Source organism: Schistocerca gregaria, chromosome 1 (assembly GCF_023897955.1).
Source record: "Schistocerca gregaria isolate iqSchGreg1 chromosome 1, iqSchGreg1.2, whole genome shotgun sequence".
In the NCBI taxonomy this organism is placed as follows: Eukaryota; Metazoa; Arthropoda; class Insecta; order Orthoptera; family Acrididae; genus Schistocerca; species Schistocerca gregaria.
Window position 1 is genome coordinate 1,146,340,276 of NC_064920.1, and position 22,010 is coordinate 1,146,362,285.

Here is a 22,010-nt window from a genome sequence, read left to right on the forward strand (position 1 = left end):
TAGTATTTTACATTCATTACTCACATACAATGTAAAGAACTTCAAACTGCAGTATAGCACACTTTCCCTTACAGCTATAGAAAATGTAGTACCAATATGCGAAAATTTTAAAACAAAATAATTATAAAAATATAAGTGAACCATAAACAAATAACATTATAGGCCCAGAACTGGAATCTGCAACAGTTTGCGGAAGGGGTGCACATTCGTCACGTTGAACGATTCTCTTCAATCGTCGTTGATTCCGTTCTTGCAGCATCTTTTTCCAGCCGCAGAGATATTGGAGATTTGGAGCTTTACCAATTTTCTGATACGGTACACTCGTGAAATGGCCGGGAAAATCCACACTTCATCGCTACCTCGGACATGCTGTGTCCCATCGGTCGTCCGCTGTCTATAACATCACGTTCAAACTCACTTAAATGTTGATAACTTGCCATTGTAACAGCGGTAACCGATCTTACAACTGTGCCAGACATATGTTGTCTTATATAGGCGTTGCCGATCGCAGCACCGTATTCTGCCTGTTTACATATCTCTGTGTTTGAATACGAATCCGTATACCATTTTCCTGGGCCCTTTAGTCTATGACTAATAATGAAATTCCATCCCAATTTCTAAACTCATGGGGGCGGAGGGGACATTGTAACAAAACGGCTATTTACGATTTTTGAGGAACGTATGAATCTAGCACTATACCATTTCATCAACAAGTCAATTCCGAAAATTGCATGAGCCAACAGTGGGAGAATTACGGCACAATCAGTTTGCAAGCTCAAGTATCCAAATTACTGACAAGACTAACAGACAGAAGAAATGGAAGAATAGAATGACATTTTCACTCTGCAGCGGAATGTGCGCTTATATGAAACTTCCTGACAGATTAAAACTGTGTGCCGTACCGAGACTCGAACTCAGGAACTTTGCCTTCTGCAGGCAAGTGCTCTACCATCTGAGCTACCCAAGCACGACTCAGGCCCCGTCGTCACAGCTTTACCTCTGCCAGTATCTCGTCTCCTACCTTCCAAACTTTACAGAAGCTCTCCTGCGAATCTTGCAGAACTAGCATACCTGAAAGAAAGGATATTGCGGAGATATGGCTTAGCCACAGCCTGGGGGATGTTTCCAGAATGAGGTTTTCACTCTTCGCGGAGTGTGCGCTGATATGAAATATCCTGGAAGATTAAAACTGTGTGCCCAACTGAGCTTAGATGGTAGAGCACTTGCCCGTGTAAGTTAAAGGTCCTGAGATTGAGTCTCGGTCGATCACACAGTTTTAATCTGCCAGGAAGTTTCATTGGAAGAGTAAATTGAGAACGTGTTAGATGGCGATCAGTTTGCTTTCAGGAAATGGCAGTTCTGATGTAACAGTTGTAAGGGAAGCTGGACTGAAGAAAAATCAAGTCACGATCATAGGATTTGTCGACCTGTAAAAAGCGGACGATAACATAAAATTGTGAAAGATGTTCGAAATTCTGAGAAACATGGGGGCAAGCTACAGGCAAAGATGGATAATACGAAATGTGTACAAACAAGAGTGGGAGACGAAGAAAGAAGTACTCGGATTAAAAACTGTGTAAGACATGGATGTATCTTTCACCTGTACTCTTCAATCTGTATATCGAAAAAGCAATAATGGAAATAAAAGAAAGGATTAAGAGTGGAATCAATATTCAACGGGAAATTATATCCACGATAAGATTCGTTGATGACATTGCTATCCTGAGTGAATGTCAAGAAGAATGGACTCTCCTGAATGGAATGATAGTCTAATGAGTAAGGAATATGGACTGAGAGTAAATCGAAGAAAGACGAATGTAATGAGACGTAGTAGTAATGAGAACAGCGAGGAACGTATCATCAGGCATGCTGGACGGACCAAGATGGACATAAAAAGGAGATTAGCATTAGAAAAAAGGGCATTACTGGCACCGAAAAGTCTTCTAGTATAAAAAGTAACTCTTAATTTCAGTAATGAATTTCTGAGAATGTACCTTTGGTGCACAATACTGCGACGTAGTGAAACGTGGACTGTGGGAAAGCCGGAAAACAAAATAATCGATGTATTTGAGATGTGGTGCTACACAAGAATATTGCAAATTAGGTGGACTGATAAGGTAACAAATGAGGACGTTCTCCAGAGAAATGGCGAGGAAAAGAATATATAGAAAACACTGACGAGAAGACAGGACCAGATGATATGACATTTGTTAAGCCATCACGGAATAACTTGTATAACTTTTACTTGAGGGTTTGCAGAGCGCAAAAACTTTAGAAATACTGTGACTGGAATACATCCAGCAAACAACTGAAGGCATAGTTTGAAAGTGCTACCCTGAGATGAAGAACTTCAGAGAGGAGAGGAATTCGTTCATCGAACCAGTGAGAAGACTGATGACTCAAAATAACAATAAAGATGATAATAATAATAATACCTGCAACCTACCTTTACTCATTGTCAAACCTGTAAATTGGATCAGCTACATTACCACATGTATATATTTATTCTTACAGAAAAGTTGTAAAAACTAAATATTTAAAATCTAAAAATTTAACTTGTAACTTAGATCAGAAGTCAGTATGTGCTTATTTTTATATTGTAGTACAATAGTACTGCCACGCGTGTTGGTACAGTTGCAACAGAAACCTGTATTCATTATGATAAATGATACAGGCAATTTACTTTGGTGTACTGATATACTGAGAAAGGTCCTCCCATCAAAGAATTAACTACCAATTTTTAGGCAGTTTGGATAGTCAAGACACAGTGGGTGTCCTTTAATATGCAACAGGCATGTTGCACGTAGTATACTACTATAGTACTGACATAACTAGGACTTCTTAAGAAATCTGTAATATGTTATCCTAAGGGGGTCATCGAAGCTGTTTCGCTGGTGTGATAAGACATCGTTCAGATACCGCTAAGCTTTCTTTGATATCCAGTAATGGCGCTGATGACCACTTTCCTGCGAGAGTCTTCAACTAACATGATAATTTTCAAGAGTTTTGAAGAAATCTAGTTTATATCCTTTACGAGCGTCATGAACGCCACGCGAGACTATCAGTGGTATTAGCGCAACCGGCCAAGGAGCAGTCAAACGGAAACGTGACGCGGAAAAAGTAATTAAACTGTTTATAATTTCAAAAATAGCTTACAACATTATTAAGATGAATGCGACTGTGAGAAAAGACCATAAGTGTCTTCCTGTCCCCGGTTATCTAAGGAACTATGGTAGCACCCAGGCGTGCGCTGCATTGTCCAAAGCAAATAGATGCTATAAATATCTCTCTTTGGAGCCCCAAATACGTGGAACACACATGCTGAGAGGTCGGGACTGTATCCAGGACGTGTAACGGCTCACATTGTACCTTGTACAGCCTAGTCCTGGATGCGCCGACATCTTACCAATGTTGTTTAGGGTACGCCGCAGACGTTTCGCTGAGAAGCATATAGACACCAAAAAGTTCCGTTCTCTCCCCACTCGTTTTCCATGTTTTTGCATCCCTTAGAAAGGCAAACACAGCCGTCGATTTGCTTCGGACGAAGAGGTGCAGATTCCGTAGTCAAAAACAAGGATTTTACGATGAAGACACTGGGCGTCTTGTCTTACAGTGGGATAAATGTATTAACAGTTATGGCGACTACTTTTCAAATAATAAAGAGTTTACTATATTTTTTCCATCTACCTCATTTCGTTTAATTGCCCCGTGTGTCTCACTGAGCGACTATTCCAGAAAGCAGAACCCGAAACCGGAAATTCAGTTCGAGTTTGCACATCTAATGCCCTCCCGCGACAGCAAGAACAATAATTTTCGAAAACGGTGGTGTGCGACATCAGAGAATGCAATGTAATACTTGACATTAATTATGAAATAGTCGAGATCGCAAGGTACCTATATTGAAAGATGATTGATTGTGATCATCATATGATCATATTCAGACTTACAGTCATACCGATGGACAATGGATGCGCATGGAGCACCAACCTCTTCATACACAGCTATCGTCCATCAGTATGGCTGCAGGTCTGAAGATGAGTATGTGCTGATCGAAACTGGTCATCTTTTAATAAACGTGCCTTGCCATCTACACTGTTTTATAATTAATTTCAAGCAACAAAATTTGATTTTCAGTAAATCTCACGATTAATGACCGAATTTAAAACACTGTGACTATCCACTCATTATAATGGATAACCTTATGTTAAAAGTTTTACCCACTGCCATAAATATTACAGTTTAAGCATAAAACCAAAACTGATCTGAATTTTTATTGCGTACATTCTGAATGTCATAAATTTAACACATTAACTGATTTGTAAAGGACTCAGACGTTTGAAGGCGGATGTTCGATTCTTTAAGGCATCTTGGGGTTACTGGTACTTCCTAAAGTGACGTAAGAGTGCTTTTACATTGTCGCAGTAAGAATAGTTTAAAGTGCACTCTCCTGTCCCAGGAAATCACTAGACAGTTCAGATATTTGAACACATTGTTGCGGCACGTATGGTTTACGTCAAAAAGTACTTACAAACGGATATCCTTTTAAATGTTATTGCGGAACGTCTGTCGTTACTTCATTAGAAATAAAAGTTGGGCATGCTGTCAGAGTGAATGATAATAACAGTCGAATTCTGTTTACGTAAGAGCCTGGTACGGTCCCAGAGCGAGGTGTCGAGCTGTATTACCGTCCCAGTACACAAAGGTGCCGTAATAGACTCCTGAAGTCTCATTCAAAATGGTAATGGCCCTCGTTGCATTTCATCATAGTAGAAACTTTGGTCTCATAATTTACTGGCCAGGAGTCTATAGCAACAAGACTGAAGCTGTTAGAAGAGTTGTAAATTAAGAGGGACTGACAGGTTAATGCCGCTTCGAAGTCAGCTGTTCATACGTTTACGAAGCACAGAGTAAAACCTTTAAATGTAAGGATATCAACAGTTGGGATATTCTGTGATTTATCGAAGGTATTTGACTGTGCAGATCATAATATCAAAATCAGAGAAGTTACGTTTAATGGAAACGCAGATCAGCACATTTCTGGTTTGTTTCTCATTTATGAAACAGAAGGCAGAAAGCTACCCAAGGTTCTCTGACCAACACAAATACGGGCCCACATTGTCTGCATGAGGCGAAATTGCAAACAGTGTCCCACAAAGTTTGATCATTGGCCTACTACTTGCTTGCCTTTTTATTTGAATCGGGGGGCAGCACCAGTCCCGTTTGTAGATAATAGGAGTATTATTGTGAAGCCGACAAAATCTGCACCAACAGTGAAAACAATAAGGTATTATTATTTATTTATGATTGTACAATTTTTTATGATAAAATCAATCCCGGTTTCGGACTTCTAAGGCCATTTTGAGGTGCCACAATAGAGAAAAGAGAAGCTGAAACAAATGCAGTTATTCTGACAAGATATACTTGTGAATTTAGCGAAGGGCGATTGTAATATATATATATATATATATATATATATATATATTGAAAAGTCCGCTTAAAAATTATACAAGACTGTGCTTAAACTGACACACAATATTTTTTTAGCGCAACGCAATCTGACTTCCAGTAATCGCTACAAGAGAATGACCCTGACTAACATTAACCTATATGTTTCACAAATCACTTACCTCACAAAAATCTTCGTTACTCGAACTACTGCAGTACAGCGAGCGCCACTGCTGCCAGCTAACTAAAAGATTCAAACTACAGAAGTAACTAACTAATGATAGGTACAGTTAGCAGATTAAAGATTTTAATAGAGAACAAACATGGTATTTACCTTAATAGTCATAATATATATATCAGATCATGACACCAATTCTTACAAATATCAAAACTCCGCCATCTCTCTCCCCACATCCACCAGTGCTGGTGGCTCACCATCAACTGCGCAACGCTAGCACTGTTCACATCCAGCTGCCGCTGCCCAACACTACAATGGCAGACAACAATGCCCACCAGCCACAGACTACGCACAGCACTGCCAGTGATTTTTCATACAGAGTGCTATGTGGCGTTACCAATAAAAAAACCTTAACAGGCTACTTACGATATAGCTCATACCTATGGGTGATAACAAGTGTTCACGTATTGTCAACTGAGCCTAAAATAAGGCTACTGTATACAGCAGCCTACCATAATTTTCCTTCCTTAATCTTTAGTCATAAAAATCAGAAAATATGACAGTTATTAGAATTATATTTTATTCAGTTATTCATCAAACACGAAAGTAAAGAAAGGGTTAAAACAGCAAAATCTATTTCGAACAAAGGGAAACATCTACCTCTACATCTACATCCATACTCCGCAAGCCACCTGACGGTGTGTGGCGGAGGGTACCCTGAGTACCTTTAAAAAAAGAAAAACACAATCACAACATGATATTTTGTAGTCCCAGATTTTCCGTATTTATTGCTCTTTTGTGACAAATTATGACGCACTCGTGTTTTCAATTTACAGGTTTTGCCTATGTATTTCATAGTGGTATACTTGAGATGATCGGATACCGGCTGTACATGCCGCTCATTTTTTCTTCTTATACTTATTAATTCAGTTCTACTGGTGTTCACTACGTCCGAGTTATATTCGTTTACAAGGCTGACCTGCCTTAATAAGTCTAATTATTTCTTCACGTTCCCTTAGCATAGGGGAAGCGGTTTATTCTTCTATATATCACAGATTAAAAGTACCTACACATCTGACCTAGAGGACGATTAGCCTGGGCATTGATTATCATTTCCATGCACATCTGTTTTCTATTTATTTGAATTACTTGTCTACCGGTTTTGTTGTGTATGGTATAATGTAAAACATTAATCATTCTGTTTACCTCAGATTCCATCGTGAATTCGATCTTGGCATGCATACTACTTATTTTCTAGGCGAAGATTTCTATTTCCCTTTTGTGCCCATTGCAAAGCTCATCTGAGTCATCAATATATATTTTTTATACTATATTGTTAAAAATTTCTAGATTCGCCGTGAAAAAAGTATTTTCTAGCTCATTAAAAAAGATATATGCAAAGATTCCTGCTAATCAGTTTCTCATGGAAGGGAAGTAGGCTTCGTTGATAGGGATATTTGTACACAGATTTCGATGTCCATTGAAACAAAAATGGCACTATCTGTATCTCAATATCTTTTATTTACCGAGTGAATGATGCACTGTTTGTAATTTTATTGGGTTCTTCGTAAATAAACTTAGCTTTCAGTTTTCTATGAGCTCCTTATTAATATAGCTAGCAGGATAATCTATATTATTAATTACTGAACAAACTGATTTCTGTTCTTTATGTAGCTTAATTTGCACTGTCAGCAGAGCCCTAAGTGCGTTCGTAGCCTTTAATTACCTTTCATTCATATCTGCAAACACAAATTTCAGATTATCGATCTTTTTGTTCAGTTCTTTCTGGAATGTGTTTGTCGAGTTCTTTCTTTTTTTAACTTGGAAGATATTATTCTAGCTAAAGAATTCATCGTTCTTTTGAATGTAGTCGTTGTCGTAAAGAAGTACGCCTATATTTCTCTTGCCCACGATAATTGTGACAACTTTCTCTTCTTGCAACTCATCATTTTCTTTTTGAATTAAAGTGATTATCTTTAACTTCTTTTGTGGAAATTTCTGTGGACTTTGTAGGGACCTTCCGTTTTTGACTGCTGTAATGAACAACTGTTCTACTCAATTTTCCTCCTTTCTGACCATTTTGATCCGATATATAGTATTTTTAATTGCAGCTCCGTCCTGCTTTTGCTCTATATTACCTTGTAAATCTTTACTTAAAGGCTCTTCTTCGTCAATGTTTAAAATCATAATAGATAAATTTTAAATACGTTGATACTATGTCGTAATTGTGATAATAACTATATCGGCCAGACTTTTGACTTGAGATTCTTAGATAACATCTACGCCAACAATAAAAGAGAACTAAGTTTACATATGCAAAGCGGAGCAAATGATATTGGTAGCACTTACCAACAACAAAAAATTTTAGACAATGTTGAAAACACTAGAATGTCAGACTTTTTAAAAAACTGGGAATTACGTCACGAAATGCTAACAACATAATTAACTCCTCAATGTACAAAATGTATTTGCACAAAAGGAAACTTTACTTTTTACAACGACTTACTTAGCTGAATTAGTTTGCTGCTTCCTGCATACATGTTCCAGATGATCATGGGCGCCTTGTGAAAGACTATCTTATTACACTATTTGACCCGCCTGTGCACTTCGTAACATCCACTCAGCTAACAGACACCTCACAGGCGGAAGAGAGTGCTAGCGAGCTGCAACAAGGAAGTGCCCTTGTCGTCCATACACCATCGTCTCTCTTAAGCCCCTGTACAGTGGCATAAACATCTAGCAGCCTGAAGCGCAACGCCACCGGCCCCCGAAAAAACATACCAAAATTTACGACTCTGTCTCTTTTACTGTAAAGGCCTCAAATCGTTCTAAATAGATTTCACTGTTTCTACGACTTGTACTTTCGCATTTCATAAGTAACTGGCTGAAATATTATTGTATTAATTGTCATATTATAGCACTTTTACGACTGACAGTTATTTTATAGAGAGCTCGCGTATCAAGCATAAAGACTAGGAATGAAAAGTACGTATGTTTGCACATATACATAATTATCTAATTCGGATATTGTGTTGACAATGCATGAACAATTGCTCATCAAATGCTGTCCACGAGTATAAACCATGTGCATTGCACTAGAACTTTATTAAGATTTAGCGAAAATAACTGCGTCTGCTTCAAGTTATAATTTAAGCTTCTCTGTACTCTATTGTAGCATCTGAAATATGAAGATTACTTTCGAAGGGCGAAACAGATGTGATATCATTATAATAAACTAACTGAGTCAACAGTAAAAAAAAGAAAAAATCTTACTATAAATCAGTGACTGTCTCTGCAAAGGGAATGCTGTTTCTTCCACAGAACATAATAAATTATATTTTTTTTATAAAGTTACTGACTGATTTTGCACAAGTGTGCTAACTTTAATGTATAAAGAAACACAGCTTATACTACTTCAAACAGTCAAAAAATCCTACCTCTTATGACCCTAATAGACTAACAAGAAATAATATACAAGGTAGATATTATTATGTTCTTAGGTGTGCATATTGATGAAAATTTATAAGTGGAAGAACACAGATTGCTCAGGCAACTGACGTTACGAGTGAGAAGATGTACTGCGTCTACCATCTACAAGTCTGACGATAAATGAAGTTTAATGTCAAGCCACATGGATCACAAAATGTTTTATTTGGTTCATCTGTGTTTGTTGGTGCTGTCTTAAATTTTAGTATAGAAAATACTGATACCAGAATTAGGGCAATGGTTGGTACACAACTGCATTAATTCGTGCCATTAAACGTTTAGGTTTGTTTTTGATTTGACCCTGAAAATATGGGCCACATTTGGGGAGGCAGAACACATATTTTGCATATTTTCCTTCATTGATCTCTTATGGGATAATATTGTGCAATAGCTCAGTACTTAGACAAAAGATATTCGTTTCACAAAATAAAGTAAATAGAAGTGTTGAGTTCACCTTCGAAGCCTCTCTTTAAGAAGCTGGGAATATTAACAATGGTCTCGCAGTACATATGTTCACCTATAAAACCTGTTACCAACAATTAAAATGGATTTAAGAGTAAGTGAGGTATTCATAAGTTCAAAACCATTAGGAAAAAGTATCTACATTGCTCTTGCAGGAATCTAAATTTGGCACAGGACGGGATGAATTATGCACTTATAAAACTGCTTGACTACCTATCCATGAAAATTATTGTGTCCAATGGATTGAAGGAGTGTTTTCTGTTGTAGAATTGTCTCGAGTTCCTAAAATGCTATTGTAGCATCTGAAATATGAAGATTACTTTCGAAGGGCGAAACAGATGTGATATCATTATAATAAAGTAACTGAGTCAACAGTAAAAAAAAAGAAAAAATCTTACTATAAATCAGTGACTGTCTCTGCAAAGGGAATGCTGTTTTTTCCACAGAACATAATAAATTATATTTTTTTTATAAAGTTACTGACTGATTTTGCACAAGTGTGCTAACTTTAATGTATGAAGAAACACAGATTATACTACTTCAAACAGTCAAAAAATCCTACCTCTTATGACCCTAATAGACTAACAAGAAATAATATACAAGGTAGATATAGTTATGTTCTTAGGTGTGCATATTGATGAAAATTTATAAGTGGAAGAACACAGATTGCTCAGGCAACTGACGTTACGAGTGAGAAGAATATGTACTGCATCTACCATCTACAAGTCTGACGATAATTGAAGTTTAATGTCAAGCCACATGGATCACAAAATGTTTTATTTGGTTCATCTGTGTTTGTTGGTGCTGTCTTAAATTTTAGTATAGGAAATACTGATACCAGAATTAGGGCAATGGTTGGTACACAACTGCATTAATTCGTGCCATTAAACGTTTAGGTTTGTTTTTGATATGACCCTGAAAATAAGGGCCACATTTGAGGAGGCAGAACACATATTTTGCATATTTTCGTTCATTGATCTCTTATGGGATAATATTTTGCAATAGCTCAGTACTTAGACAAAAGATATTCGTTTCACAAAATAAAGTAAATAGAAGTGTTGGGTTCACCTTCGAAGCCTCTCTTTTAGAAGCTGGGAATATTAACAAAGGTCTCGCAGTACATATGTTCACCTATGAAACCTGTTACCAACAATTAAAATGGATTTAAGAGTAAGTGAGGTATTCATAAGTTCAAAACCATTAGGAAAAAGTATCTACATTGCTCTTGCAGGAATCTAAATTTGGCACAGGACGGGATGAATTATGCACTTATAAAACTGCTTGACTACCTATCCATGAAAATTATTCTGTCCAATGGATTGAAGGAGTGTTTTCTGTTGTAGAATTGTCTCGAGTTCCTAAAATGTGTATGAGGACGGTTACATGGTGAAATGATACATTTAATTTTTGCCACACATTAGTCGTTTTGAACCACTGGACTGTGTTGTATGATTATTGCACTACTAGAATTAAAAACTCTATAGGCTAGTGTAGCAGGTAACAATCTGCTTTCCTCTCATTCGAACCATATGCGATACCCGATACTAGACATATGAATCTTACATAAGAAGGGTGTAATTAAAGTGTTTAAGAACTACCTCTATTGTCGACCACATTATTGCTATAGGCTTTGATTTCAAGTAACATATTCCAACCAGTTTTCGAGCTAGAGCACCTACCCAGAATAACAGAAGGGGATTATGCAGAAGGAAGCAGATCTGTTTGAAAGTTATATGGCTTTCGATCTTGGAAGAATTATGTGAGAAATTTTCAGAGCTTTTTCTGCTGAATGAGTATGATGTCAATATTCATTTGAAAAACAACACAAACAAGCTGCAGTCACTAGTACATAATGATTCTCTTCGCCAAGTCTTACCAATGTACCGAAACATGCCTGATACAAATGAGGATATTTAAAGGATCACCCATGACCGTTTGAAATCCTACTGATATCTATTTTATAATGTCTTCTCTGTCATAGATATTAGATGAACAATTTTAGTTCAAATTATGTGCATGGTAGAGAAGAAATTATATTTTATGCATTTCCTTACATATTATCCTTATTGTAATTATTTTATATCATAATAATGAACTGATCATTATTTTCAACAAACAAAATACAAACACCTGAAATGGTAAGCTACAAAATTAATGAAACCATGTATCTAATACATAAAATAGCAATCTTAAACATAAGACATGTATGTAAAATAAATGATTAGAATCGTAATGAATTGTTAGATACATTAATTATAAATTTTGAATACACTGTGACAGCACACTGTGAGCAGCTTGTTTCATAAAAATGGTATTTCATCATCCAGCTTTACTTCACAGGGATGTATGTGGCTTGAAACCTTCTTTAATTTATGTTGTAACAGAATTGTTCATTCTTCAAAATTGATTTATCGTAGTGAGTATTTTGCTAAATTTTAAATTATTTTGGAAGTTGCTTATACAGTTTTCAAAAATATTAATTACATACAAAGTTTTACATGAATAACATTTTTTATATACCATCGTTTCGAAGATACTCCTTTTGAACCTAAAATGCCAAATTATCTTTCGTGATGGGTTTGACCTCTTAAAAGTGAAATTGGGCAGAAAAAGAAATACATTTTGCAGTATTTTTCCCTGTGTACAAAATCCAACAAGATTATTTATTGACTCTTGGGAGAGTTTCCTTGTAAGTGAAGTAGGTTTGCACAATACTAAACGGCGGCGACGTCATCATTCTACTATTCGAAATGCCATCTCATGTCGCAAGGAACGACGTGCTCTGACCTACACCTACATATATACTTTGCGAACTAACATGTTACAATTTCTATACTCTTCCATTTAAGTACTGAGCAAGGGGAGAATTAGTGAATATTTTCCTCTGAAAATTACGTCATTCTTCTTATTTCTATGCCACATATACGAGGGTGCCAGCAGAATAACCTCACAGTCAGACTCCAATGAGGCTTCTATAAATTTACCCAACACGGTCTAGCGAGAACTGCGTCATATTTGTTCGACGTATTCCTATTTATGTTGACCGAGAACTTTTGTTACCCTTTTCAAACGCCTACGCCGACCTGTTACGATTTTTGTAGCTTGTTTGTGACATCATTAGATCTCCAATGCCATGCCAGCTTGATAACTACTCCTAAAACTGAAAGAGTGCAACAGCACGAGTCGCTCTTGGGCTTTACAAAAGTTTGCTTTTACGATACACTGTAGTTTTCCAGAATCCTGCAACAAACCCTTACTCTTCCATTCGCCTTTCCTAACTCTAATTCCACGTGTTGGTCCAAGACCTTATCCCTTCTTTGAATTAGCCCTAAATTCTTGTAAGATGTGAAGGGCGCTTGATGTTGTAACCAGATACAAACATCTGTTTCTTGTTTCATAGTTTAAAATTTTAAACATGACTGGCAGCAGCAAGGATAAGTAAACCTTCAATAACTTCACTGCTTGCAGGAACTTTATTGTAATAAGTTTTGACCTGGTTTCAATATAGATAAGTGTATCTTCTTCAGAAGGAACAATATCATTTGCAATATCTGAAACACATAACTAGTTATCTAAGTTTTGCACCAAGATTTTCTTTTCTATTTTGCTCATCGCAATGTCTTCTTAAAATGCTGTTATAGTAAATTTTTTAACTTGTTTCATTTGCATATAATCTCTGAAACTAACTATGTATTCATTTTACATTACGTATTGTCATAGTATATTTTTAACATTATTTTATTCCTTTTATGTTTTCTTTTATAACGTCTTTCTATTTACACATTGTACAGTTTCTTCTTTTTACAAGATTTAATATTATTCTGCTGTACTACTGCTCAGCTACGTATTTCATACTGCTGAGCGTTAACCACGCTGCTAGCTTCCACCAGGTGGCGCAACTTGCTTTCACTTGGCATCGTAACTAGTTGTGACTCATTTAGATCAGCGCTTGTTCTTATAGTAAGTTTTATCTGTGTAATAATTCCTGCTGTTTTTCCCGGAGGACTTTATCTATAATTCCTGCCATCTGACTTGAGTGTTAACTCATAATGTTTTCTTGTAATTTTAACGTAACTTTAGCTACACAAGTACCTTTCTCATCCAATGTACTTTATTTCACTGATGTAATGTATCGGTAATGTTAGATGTTTATACTTTCTGGAGAAGATACCCCACATAGTACTGGAACCAGATCCAGGCTAATTATAGAAAATCTGATGAAATCTATTGACTGATTACATCTTTTATCTTTTTATAGGAATTACCTTACATTTGTTCATGTATGAAGAGTGTTGCCACTCATTGCAACGAAGTTTGGGAATTTGTTCCTCGACTTCCTGCAGTTCCTTACGTTATCCCACAAACAATACTTTCCCGTATACAAATTTATCTTTCGTGAACAATTTTATAGTACTGCTGATTCTTCTTGACAGACGTTTTACATATTGAGACAATGAGAGGTGCCACTGCGATTCTTTGAAACACACCCAGTCTTCCTGTAATTGTTGTTGAAAATTTGTAGGATAACGTTGTGAGTCCTGGCACTAAAACATTACTCGAGTCAATTACATGTTGCGAAGATGATAATAACGTGGTTAATGGCCGATGTTGTGGTGTCGATGGGATTTCACAAATCTAGAAAGCTGGAAAATGTCTGTTCGCCCGTATCAATGGTATGCAAGACGTTGTCTATTAATTAAGGAAGCTGTGATTCACAAGGGAGGTTTTTTCCGAAATCTTCCTGATTGTGTTTCTCCAGGAAAGCCTTAATGTTTCAGCTAGGATCCTACAACAGAAGGTGGTCTGCGATGTTGGCCTGAAATTCTGTGTATCCGATCAAGCGGAGCTACTGTGAGCCAGTAATTCTCGATAATCATGAACCAGGAAAGAGAATAATTCTGCATTTTATTCAGTGTATGATCCAACACAGAAACTGGTGCATCGTCGCTTTAAGTTTTACTCGTTATGTTTCAGTGTCCGTGGCGTTAATACACAGAGTGTTTCAGAATCTTTCCATTAAACGTCTAGGTGGGGTCTATCACGTCATGGGGAACAACTTTTGTTAGACACAAAATATTCGGTGACGCACGTATACCGTTGAGAATATATGTTATAATTTTTTAATAAAAGCTTGTCACACGAATGAAAATTCTAGCATAATGTATTGTCTCTTGTCTAAAAAAGCCGGCCGCTGTGGTCGAGCAGTTCTACGTGCTTCTTCAGTCCGGAACCACGCGGCTGCTTCTCTAGCAGGTTCGTATCCTGCCTCGGGGATGGGTGTGTGTGATGACTTTAGGTTAGTTAGGTTTACATAGTTGTAAGTCTAGGGGACCGATGACCTAAGATGTTATGTCCCACAGTGCTTAGAGCCATTTGAACCATTTTTTGCTATAAAAACACAGCTCAGACTACTAATATAAAGTTCACTATCGAAGAGGAGAAGAATCATAACTTTGGGTTGAATAACTTATAAACTGTCTCAAACCTCGTCTGACAATAGGGACATTTTCCCTACTATAATCTTTCATTTAAATTTATAATTTATCTGTAAGGGAAAAGGACACCAGCTACCAGTCTCTGAAGACTACGCGATTGTCAGCCGACAGTCGTGTCGTCCTCAGTTGTTCATCACAGGATGTGGAATGGACGGGCTAGGGATCAACAGGCATCTGTCCAGTCCGTTGTCGACGTTGCGTCCTTGGACACGCTATCTCTCAGTCAGGTGGCTTCTCAACTGATACCACGAAGTTGAGTGTATCCCGGTCCAGATCTCCCACCAAGGAAAAATGCCGAGTACTACCAGGAATCGAACCTCGCACTTCCACATGAAGATCCATCAAGTTCATTACTCGGCTACATGGTCGGACTGTATCTATGAATTAAAACGGAATGCACAAGTATAGTGAGCTACAGTTTGGGAATCTTAACATCGATTCATGCACATATTACAACTGGATTTATAATCTATGCGACGACATTAACGAGTTAGTATTTACCCATGGTAATATGGCTAAACACTCTTTGATGCCAATAAACTCCCCTACGCTGTACAGCATACGTAGTCGTTTGTATAAAGTTTTATTTACAAATACGTTAAAGTTCTGGTACTTGGTCTCTGTTCCATGCATGTTACGAACTGTACCGCATCGTTCCTGTAATACAACTTGAACACTTGCACCCTTATGCACATATAAATAGTACAAAATGCGTGATCACTAAGTGTCTTCCAATATAAATATCCTGAACTCCGCATATTGTCCAACTCTTACGCAAACCAACATTAAATTAAACATTGTCTGCCCTAGAACAAAATAACTATTCCGCAAATCAAAATAAGTAATGTTACAAAAGTAACGAAAACAATATTCTTATGTCATTGTTCATAAAACTTGCAAATATTACAGCTGAAGCATAATCAAAGAACATTTAAGAAAGCTGCCATTATTAAAGTATGCATGGCTCAGTAAACTCGACCAAATTCAAGCAACCATCCAAAAATCTTTTAGAAACCAACGGGCTATACACATTTCGCTCTTCACAAACGTTTCGGTACCGCTCCTTATGGAACTCGTTTCATAACTGAGAACCGCCCAAGTGACCTAAGTGGGTTATACATCGGTATTTTGGTAGGGCGACATTTTTGTTGATCAGTGCAATCTTTGGACGACACCGGCATATCCAGGTGTATTTTCATACACTGGTTTTAATATATTGGTATTTATAATGATATTTACAGCTCTCCGCTGCCAAATGAAATACTGCAATACCACAACAGCAACGCTCTACTATTCTCCAGATAACGATACCAATGCTAACATTAAACTGATATAGAAAAGGAATTTGGCTATTTAGTAGTGCGTACATATCTTTAACTTATCATAACGCTGCTGAACGGATAAAAATCCATTTTTATCTTCTCTCTTGTTAAAAACTTATTCATAATTTGAAACTATCACAGCAGTACACAGCACAGAAGCAACGAACGGCAAGCACTTATATTAAATTCAGCTACAAGTAGAAACCGAGCTGATTTTCAAAACACTAAGCTCAAGGAAAGCAAAAAACGTGCATTAGTTTATCTTAGCCTAAGTAAGTATGGGCGATAGCCGATAATGTAACAGATGTAGAGATAACTTAAACCTATTGATGGATTTGCTGAAGCGTGTCACCTTCTCGTCGTGTGATTGAAAATAAAATTATATGTCAAGTTCACTATCAGGGAAATAGGTGAGTATGATTTCACTTAGTTAATAGGGGAGATGGGGGAGATCCCCGAACCGCCATTTGGCTATGTTCTTGACCCATACAGATGATGGACTCTTGATGCAGGTGGAGACGATACAGAGACAGAAAGTACAAAAGGCTGACTAGGCGACTAAGTTGAAAACAGTGTATTTGTGTTTCTTTGACTTGACTGCCTTTGTCAGAAGCAAATTACCTGCAAAATCTAAAGTTTCTGTTTTGTAAAGGAAATTGTAAATCCTTCTTATTCTATATTCATTTGTTCCCACGAAGGACTGCCCGTGGTATGTGTATACAACAACCAGTGGCAAAGAGAAACATTGTCTTGTTTCTCGTTGTAAAACAAGTCTGAGTTTCTTTTGCATGGCAATCTTCCAAAGCAGGTATTAATATAAATTATTATTTTTTTTAAATTGCAACAAAATTAGCCCCTGACTGCAAGGATAATTTTAATTTCTTTAACGCACTCTATGTTCTCTGACTACCAGACCCATCTTCAGATGCACGTTGTATATGCACGTCTAATCGCTGTTGACTTCTTCGGGTTCAAAGCTTGTGCCAACGCCCATCAAACTGAAACCTCAGCTGTTTGCAACAGGTGTTTATTTTGTTTGGTGTTGTAGACCCAAGTTTGTCACACGTTCTGTAGATCGGTGATGACAACGTGCTGCGGTCCGGAGGAAGTTATACATAACTGATAATGCAATAAAAAGATTAAAAATCATTCCTGCAGCCCGAGGATAAGTCATCATTTCATCTCTTCACAAGTTCCCGCCTTCCATCTTGACGAAAAGTTTAAATAATTACTATTTGTTTTTCCGTCCATGCGCGGGTAACGAATATCCTTCACCAGAAGCGAACCGTTTTAATTTATAAAGCATTTACTATGAACTTTTTATGCTATTCCTTCATTGTATATCCGAATATGTAAAAAATAAATAAACTAAAAAAACAGTGTGTGCTGAAGATGCTTTATAAACGAAAGCGAAAAACATCTGGTGAAATTACTCATTAACTGTGGTTTGCTCGAAACGGAGAATACAATATTAATTAAAACTAAATGTTGCTTATATTCATCTGTCACATGTCCAGCACATAATCCTCAAGTTAATCTGCTCCGATATTTAGTTTAGTAACATTTACTGAGACGAGAATAGCAAATAGTGTTACCAACAACCTGTGAATATGGCTACTTGGTCTTGGTAATACGCTGACAATACGATGTTGTGGGGCACCCAAAATTACTTCGTATACACTTGCAATGAGAAGCGTAGCTACCTTTCACGATTATACTAGCAATCACATGCATCATGTGATGAAGCAGATCTGTCTGAACAGGCTCGATCTACATGGCAATACAGCGAGACGTGCATAATCGTCCTTCACTTCGGTAGATGAGTGGTTAGCGCGACTGAGTACCAAGAAGAGGAATTAATTCGTGGTACTGCTTTTGATTTATTCTCCGAACAAGCTGTAATCAACGTCGCGAGGCCAGTTGAGGAGGTAATTCAATGAGAAATTGCGGCAATGAGGCACTGACAGGCGACAAAGGCTAGGAGAACAATCCCCTCCATAGTGCAATCAAGTGGTGCCTCTTGGAAGCGGATGACCTGGAGTCCTCTTGGCATCGAAACGCCCTCCGGACTAGGTGACAGACTTATTTCATAAATTATCTTACGAAATACACAATAAAATACATTTTAAAAAACGAAGGACCACGATGGAATTGTCCTAATGGGACGAAATCGTTAGATGTGGTGTACGTGAACACACTAACAAAAGATTACTGTGATCAATTCTTCTCTGGTTATCAGCCGAGTGGTGGCGTCGTCTTGTCGCAACGTTTCAATGAGTTTCGTACCCATCACCTTCTGGTGAAGTGTCGGGATGCTGTGGTCTGCATATCTATATAGCTGCCTCGCCGTTGTCCACTACTTTAGGCGGCCAGCCAATCGTATTTCTCCGGTCGGTGGTGGTGGTGTGGGTGGGGAAGGGGGGGCCTGACGTCCAGACCCGGTGGCTATCCAATCTGCCGGTGGACACCACTGCCTTCAATCGGAGCGTTCCTGACGTATTTTGTCAATTTATTGTGGGTTTCCACACTGCACTGAGCTGAAAACCACTATCCCTGTTTACTAAATTGTTGTGCAGACATATCTCCGCTGCCTCTTTGAAGATCGAGTCGCAGAAACCGTTGACGCTGCACCGATTCTTCATTTTTTAGAATTCGAAGGTGTGTCCCTCGATAGTGCAACGTTCTGCTAAGACGGACTTGTTTGTTTGTCCTAGTCGTACGTTCCTGACGAGTACAGCACAGCACTGGGAGATACATCGTTGTGCCTGCCCGATATATTCCATCCGACTTTCGCACTCAATACTGTAAATGTCCGGCGTCTGCAACCCCAGCTGGTCTTTGGCTAAGCCAAGTATATCTTTGACTTTTTTCGGTGCTCGAAAGGAGGTCGTTATTTCGTGCTCCTTTAATATTCTTGCTATCTTGGCTGTTGGCGGTCCAGCAAACGGCAGAAACGCCACATGTTTGGCTTTTCCTTCTTCTGACGACGGCAAGGAGCTATATAGATTTACAGAACATAGCATCCCGACACTCCGCCGGAATATGATGGGTACGAAACTCATTGAAACGTTGCGACAAGACGACGCCACCACTGGGCTGATAACCCGAGAAGAATTCCTCAGTGGAATACGCCGAGAAAGAGTGCAGTCGCATAAAAGATTAATGTTAGAGAGAACAATTGTGTGATTTATTCAAGAGAAAGAGTCATAAACTGCCAAACTTTGTAACTCATTGGTTCACCTTTGGCACTTATGCAACAAATTATTCGAATAGCACTGATTAATAGAGCTGTTGGATGTCCTGGACGATATCGTGAGAAATTCTGCCAAACTGGCGCACTGCATCGTTGGTTAGAGATGGTTGAATGGCCTTGCTCGTAATGTTCCAACCAATCTCAGTTGTGGAGCCATCTGACTACATTGCTGGTCAACGAAGGGTTTAGTAAGCACGAAGACAAATAGTAGAAACTCTCACCGTGTGCTGATGAGCATTGTCTTGCTGAAATGTGAGCCAAGGATGACTTGATGGCAAGAGCATCTAAACGGAACATAAAATATCGTCGACCTACCGACGTGATGTGAGGGTGCCCCAGATGAAAACCATCGGGCCTGTGCTGTCAAAAGACATGAAACTGCAGACCCATCACCCCTGACTTTTGGGCTGTGTTTCGTATGACAGTCAGTTTGGTGTCTCAACGCTGTTTGCGCGTATTAAAACACGTCTTGGGCCTGGAATCTCATTGACAGAAGGAAAATTGTCTTTAGTGATGAATCTCACTTCGAATTAGTACCCAATGACAAGCAAAGACTTTTCCGGGTCACACAGGAAAGGGGGGTGGGGGGATACCAATCCGACTGTTGCCCCCCATAAGGCCCAACAACTAGGAGTGTTGGTCTGGGGAACCATTTCTTTTGATAGAAGGTGCTCTTTGGTTGTCATGCGGGGCACTGTTACAGTACAGTGGTACGTCAACGACCTTCTACGCCCTGTTCCGTTTCCTTTCATGGCGAACTATCCTGATGTAACATTTCCCCAAGATAAAGCCCGCCCGTTCATGTGAGAGTTTTTAAAGCTTGTCTTCGTACCGGTCGCGCCCTGCTTTGGCCTACACGGTAGCCGGAACTCTCCCCAATTCAGAACGCTCGGAGTATTATTGGTAAGTCCTCCAACCATTTCGGAATTTTTGACGATCTAACTCTACAGTGGTCCGCAGCTCGTGGTCTCGCGGTAGCGTTCTCGCTTCCCGAGCACAGGGTCCCGGGTTTGATTTCCGGCGGGGTCAGGGATTTCCACCTGCCTCGATATGACTGCGTGTTGTTGTGTCGTCTTCATTATCATCATTCTTCCCCATTACCGTCGGAGGACGGCCATGGCAAACCACCTCCACTAGGACCTTGCCTAGTACGGCGGCGGGAGTCTCCCGCATCGTCCCCTACGCTCTGTTACGGAGTTGCAGGGAAACTGGCAAGATACCCATCAGAGTGATATCCAACAAGTCTATCAATCAATGCGAAGCCGATTAATTGCTACCATTACCAGAGGTGGATCAGGGTGTTATTGACTTCTTTAACTGAAGAAGTTCTTGGTTCAAAAAATGGCTTTGAGCAATATGGGACGTATCTTCTGTGGTCATCAGTACCCTAGATCTTAGAACTACGTAAACCTAACTAACCTAAGGACACCGCACACATCCATGTCCGAGGCAGGATTAGAACCTGCAACTGTAGCGGTCACTCGGTTCCAGACTGTAGTGCCTAGAACTGATCGGCCACTTCGGCCGGCTAAGAAGTTCTTTCTCTTGAATAAATCATCCAATTTCTTCTGAAACTCTAATATTTTTTTCGTCTGTGTGTGTACACCACTTCCATCGATATCCGTCCCATGCGGAACGTTCCTTTCTGGTGCGTCGTTTTCTTTAATTTTTTTTTTAAATTATTTTTTTGTCTCTAAGTGTACTTCTCGCATCGCTTACAAGATAAACCTCCAGCTATATAGATTCGTTGTGGATAACAAGAATGTTTACATTATTCGAGTTGAACAAAACGTAAAGTTTGAATAAGTTTTTTCTTAAGTAACACGACGACGATTATTTGCGATTTGATTTACGCCTGGGACGTGCACACAGCCTCTGCCGTAGGATTTGCTTTTAATAGGGAACGTATTTCAAAGGTCTTTAAATGTTTGCTCTCCTGATTGGACAAACAAAGAGCTTTCCCAAGAAATCTGCTTACTCTCCGGATTCAAATTTCTAAGAATCTTCTTCGGCAGTGATATTTCTATAAGCGCAGCTTTCCAAGGCTGTTGATGAATAGCGGGGGATTCAGAAATTACTTGCGTGGGTGGTTGTTTAATTTAAGCTGACGACTACGCCAACCAAGTGCGATGGTTGTTGATAGCCTATGTGTGTCTCCTTTGAAGAACAAGTCGGTTTGATGTGCTTGATTCCTCTTACATTCCGGTAAACATAGAGGCATAGATATATGTTGTTGTGAACATATCATTTAGACGCCCTTCAAATATCTGAGTTATATCTTCTGAGACCTATGTTAAAGTGATGGTGGGAGCAACTGAAAGAAAACACTCGATCAGTCAGTTGCAGTTTTACGTTTTACACATCAGTTG